At 55.7% G+C, this 5277-nt stretch overlaps 1 protein-coding gene across 1 annotated transcript in view; it reads left to right on the top strand.

Moving 5' to 3' along the window:
• ANO1 (anoctamin 1, calcium activated chloride channel) overlaps positions 1-5277 on the top strand; it is a 145867-nt gene that overhangs the window by 16237 nt on the left and 124353 nt on the right. The window lies entirely within an intron of this gene.

Below are 5277 nucleotides of genomic sequence, written 5' to 3'. Positions count from 1 at the left end.
CTGGGGTGTGTGTGGAAGGTGACTGATCAATGTTTCTCTCTCACATCAGTGTTTCTCTCCCTCTCCCTTTCCCTCTCTCTAAAATCAACACAAACATATTTTTAAAAATTGTGCTCTATTAAACTATCACTTTCTTTATGTAGCCAGTGATTCTAATTTTCCATTTCCAACGGCAATATTGGGTTCTGTAAGAATAAAGTTGGATGAGCCCTTTAAAAAAAAAAAGAAACTTCTGAAACCCACGACCACGTGGAGGAACCTGGAGGCCCTAGGCTTCATGCAAAATGCCAGACTCCAAAGGACAAGTCCTGCGTGGCCCACTCCTAGGTGGGCCTAGAGGAGTCGGATTCATAGAAAGCAGGACGTGGGTGCCAGGGCTGGGCGGGGTGTTCCCTGGGGACAGTTTCAGTTTGGGAAAAGAGAGAGAGTTCTATGAATAAACGATGCTGCACAACAGTGTGAAGGAACTTCAGGGCCACAGAACAGAACACCTAAAAATGGTTAAAATGGTAAATATCATGTCATGTGTACTTTAGCACAATTAAAAAATAAAAATAGCCCAACCGGTGTGGCTCAGTGGTTGAGCGTCAACCTATGCATCAGGAGGTCACAGTTTCATTCCCAGTCAGGGCACATGCCTGGGTTGTGGGCTCGATCCCCAGTGTGGGGCATGCAGGAGGCAGCCGATCCATGATTCTTTCTCATCATTGATGTTTCTATCTCCCTCTCCCTCTCCCTTCCACTCTGAAATCAATAAAAAATATATTTAAAAAAATAAAAAGAACCAAAAAAGTTTGAAAAGATGAGCTGGATAAAGGAAAACTAGGAAGTACATGTAGCCCCAGGCTCACAGCTCAGGCTGCACTCGGGGCCCTGGAGCTCAGATGCTGGGAAAGCTGGACTTGGACCTCAGAGCACAGACTTGGTTCAGTCACCAACTCTGGAGCCGGACTGCCTGGGTTTGAGCCCCAGCTCCTACACGGGCTGTGGTGTGGTCTCGGGCAAGTGATTTCACCTCTCTGAGCCTCAGTTCCCTCACCTGCAAAGTGGGACTGATGCTAGCGCGCACGGCAGAGGGAGGCTTTTATAAAGTGCTTGGCACAGGGCCTGGTACACAGTAAGTGCTGGCTAAGTGCTTGTTAAATAAACAGGCTCCGAGGGAGGCCCAGGCGGCAGCAGCTGTGTCCCCCGGCCCCTGTGCCAGTGAAGCCGGTGAAGAGAGAGGAAACGGGTCCTCTGCATCTTGGGGGCCGGGCTCGCTCCAACACCTCTGGCCCACTCAGGGGCCCCCGCTATCAGCTGCGAGCAGCTGCCTCGCGTCTCAAACTGTAGGAAGGCTGGGCCGGTTTCTCCCCAGCTCGCTGCTGCTCCCCCGTCCCCCTCCTCCTCTGCTTCCGCACAGCTCAACCACTGTGCCCTCTGCCCAGCCTTGCCAGGGACCCTCAGGCCATCAATGAACCCCAGGCCCTGCAGGCTCCTTGGTGGGACCCCTTGGGGAAACAGCCCCAATATTTATCGGATAAGTGGACACCAACTGTGGCACAGCCACACCACAAACCTTACGCAGCCACAGAAATAAACGAAGTCCTGACACACTCAATAATGTGGGAGAGCGTCAAGGACATTATAAATTATGAAAACCAACACCGAGAGAAGGGCGCAGAAGGCCACGCACTGCATGGTCCGTTGACGTGAAATGCCCAGAACAGACAAAGCCATGGAGACAGAGAGCAGGCGGAAGTGGGGGTGTGGGAGGGGGCAGAAACTGACTGTGGGGTGGGGGGCTTTACTCTGGGGTGCGGGAAGTGTTCTGGAACTAGACAGTCGCTATGGTTGCGCAGCACCGTCAATGTCCTAAGTGCCACTGCGTCGTTACTTTTCAGTGGTTAGTTTTGTGTTATGTCACTTTCACGTGAATACAATTTTTAAAGCATTTTTCAGTCCTGCCCTGGCTCAGTGGGAGCCTTGTCCCCTACACCAAAAGGTTGCGGGTTCAATCCCTAGTCAGGGCGAGTATGGGATGCAGTTGGTCAACATTTCTCTCTCTCTCCCTTCCTCTCCTTCTAAAATCAATAAAACCATATCCTCCTGTATCTATCTATCTTTATCTTATCTATCTCTCTGTCTGTCTGTCTATAGATAGTGCACTGCACAGGCCTGGGGTCTGCCTGAACCCTGCCTTTGGACTCATTACTCACTGTGCCCCACATCTACCAGGCTGGCCTGTTCCCACTCCCCCACATCTGTGCCTTGTCCCCACTTCTGCCCTTAAGCCACCTCAACCCAGAAAAACCCCTTCCCCTCCATGGCCCCAGGTCAGGGGCACTGCGGCTCCAAGCTGCTTGCTGCATCTGAGCGTTCCACACAGGCCCTGCCTGCCGACCCAAGGACGGCGACGTAGTGACACCCCCCTAGTCCAGTGCGGACGAGAGCTGCGTTTCAGGCTGGAAGCTGGATTCTCTTCCCAGCTTCACCTCCCCTCTCCTTCCTTCTTGAGAGGCAGCATGAGCCAGGGCCCTTCTCACAGATGCACACACACCGAGGTCCGAGGAGCAACTTGTCTGCAATGGGTTCTAACCACTCTGTTTCCCTGTGAGGCCCTGCCTTCACTCCTCCACCCCTGGCTTATCTCCCCAGCTGTGCACCAGCCCTGGGGGGCTGGGCCTCATCTTGCTCATTTGCATCCCCACCCTCTGCCAACCCTGAGTCGGGGTCCTAGGTCCTACCCAAGGCAGGTGCTCAAAGAACCATGTTGAATTGCAAACAGACATCCTAAGACTACAAATCAGGATCGAAATGACCCATGACCTGTTCCTGTGCTGAGGACGAGTGACACTGGGCATCTCCCGGTTCATCCGAAGGGCTAGGTTACTAACTGCTGGTGACACGGGTGGCTTTCGGCTCCGCGACTCTCTGCTTGTTGAGTCAGCTCTGGTCTCTGACGGGCCCCTGAGCAGCAGTGGGGAGCCATAGACACTCGGGTGCTGTTGCCGGTGGCCCTGAGTCACGTACAAGTTCAGACTCCACGAGGCCCCGCGGTCTGATGAGGCTCCGGTGTCCAGGAGGGCTGAGCCTGTCCCGCCCAGCGGGGCCGGGCCTCACCCTGCAAAGCCTATTTTAAACCTGGGCCAACCCCAGGGCCGGAGCGCTGGCCCAGCCTCGCAGGGAGCTGCCTCTCCCCCTCCCTTGCCGCCTCCCCAAAAGGGAAACCATTGCCCATGATTATAAGCATTGTGTGGTGTGATTGCTGTGTCCCGTAATGATGGCTGGGGCCGTGATGACAGGCGTGCCACTCCCCGCGCCAGTCCACTTGCCCCAGTCTGCTTTTGACATAAACATCTCCTGGCACAGGCGGGCTGCCCTGGTTGGGGCAGGTCATTCCATCTCCTCCCAGGGCACTGTCCCCGCTCGGGCCACGTGGGAGCCCCAAATTTCCCCAGCCTGGCATCCTCCTCACCCGGCAACATGTACCAAAATAGTTGCCAAAACCAGTCTTGGTAAAAATGAGCCGGTATTTACGAAGATGTCTTTTCAAACCGGATAGAATGGAATATCTGCTTAGCCGGTCTCAGTCTGCTCCGGGCTCTCACACGTGCTGGGCTCAGCTGAAGGCTCCATCAGAACACAACTCAATGGGAGCCAAGAGCGTGGGACCAGAAACACGGCTCCAGTCGGATGAATCAGCACCTATTAATGGCCGTTTAACATACGTCTGCTAATAACAATGCGATAATAATGTGCACTTTAAAGCTGGCTAAATGTGCACTAGCCCATCCCTGGCCCAAAAAGGTAAACAATGGGGCTTAAAAATAGCCCTGGTCGTATTTACATTTTTTCCCCCTGAGCCTTTTCGGTTTATAGTTCATCATTCCAGGGGTTAGAATGCTAAAATTTTCTCTGTGTATTTACACAACTGAGCTATTGCCATGTATCACGGTGGCCATCAGGCATTTCCAAGAAAAAATGCGTTTTTATCTCGATTCCCGCGCAACCGTGGTTGGGGTTGGGTGGACAGACTGTGAGAAAGTCTCGGGGCCCCTGCAAGGGCCCACTCTGCCCTCCTGGGGCGAGTGTCTGGAGAGCTCAGCCCCCGCCTGGGGGCTCCGGGCAGACCCCTCACAGGTGAGCCTTCCTCCACAGAGCCGGTCTCCCAGTTTCCGAGTCCAGACTGAGAGGGGCCGAATGCTGAAGACAATGGCAGGTCACCTTCCGCCCGCCCGGTGGAGAGCAAGGACACTAGACTGTCCTCTGAGCGCAGCACCTCGGAGAGGGGCAGGGAAGCACATGCGGACCGGAGACATTTCTCTGTGGTTTTGCTGCTACCGGGAGAGCTTCCGCCCGGGGCAGAGTTTCTGCTGGAGCGGGCTTGGGTGGATGGGGAGGACTTGCAACCACGCCCCCCTCTGCTGCTCCCCACCCCACCCCCCTGCACCTCCCTGCCCAAGATGCATAGATTCCTTTCATGTGGGTGATGCCTGTTCGCTCGGGGTGGCTGGGTCTGTCTCCACCAGGGGGCCAGCCACAACGCTGGTGGCTTGTGGAGTGTTAACTTGGCAGGTGACTCAGGGGTCCCTGGCACAGGAGGGCGCCCAGCACCCGCCCAGCTCCTCCTTGTGGTGCAGAAAGTGTGAGGTGACCTTTTGAAATGTCATGCGGGCTGCCCCTGTCCCACCACCGCTGTGCTGCGGTCGGGGAGCCGCTTAAATTAGCAATTTGGTGAAGGCAGTTCTGCTCAGCATGTACTGGGTTTGTTGGAGGCGTCATGGTCGTGAGGTTTCTAGAAACCCTGGAGGGGCCTCCCCTGTGGGTCTCCCGGTGCCCGCATCTCTGCCCAGGGAGGATGCGGGGTTGTGGGGACCTGGCCTTCTAAACGTGGACAGGGCTGGAGTGTGGCTCCTCCCGCTCCCAGCCCAGAGCCGGTGGCAGGAGGTGGGTCAGAAGGCCTTGCCTGCACCCTTGGCCGGTTTTCTTAGCTCACTTCCCTGGAGTCCTCATAGAACAGGATTTCTCCTATTTGGGGGGCAGTTCTGTCTTTACCCAGATTCCAAACTCTTCCTAGCCTGGGGTTCAACTTCAGGCCTCTTTGCCTGGGGGAGGGGTCCGGAATGTGCTCATTGCCCTGGATGGGCCACCCACGAAATTGCCCCACGCTGTGCTGGTCTCTCAGGGCTGGTCGCTACCCCCGCCCCTCCCCCAGTGGACACCTTTCCCTGGGGGCCTGGCTGGGGGCGCGCCTTGTAGGGCTGCTCCGGGCCCCACTGATAAGTCGGTCCAGAA

The sequence above is a fragment of the Myotis davidii genome, unplaced genomic scaffold (assembly GCF_000327345.1).
Source record: "Myotis davidii unplaced genomic scaffold, ASM32734v1 scaffold425, whole genome shotgun sequence".
NCBI lineage: Eukaryota > Metazoa > Chordata > Mammalia > Chiroptera > Vespertilionidae > Myotis > Myotis davidii.
Note: the sequence above shows the minus strand (reverse complement) of the source record. Positions and strands in the feature narration are given on the sequence as shown.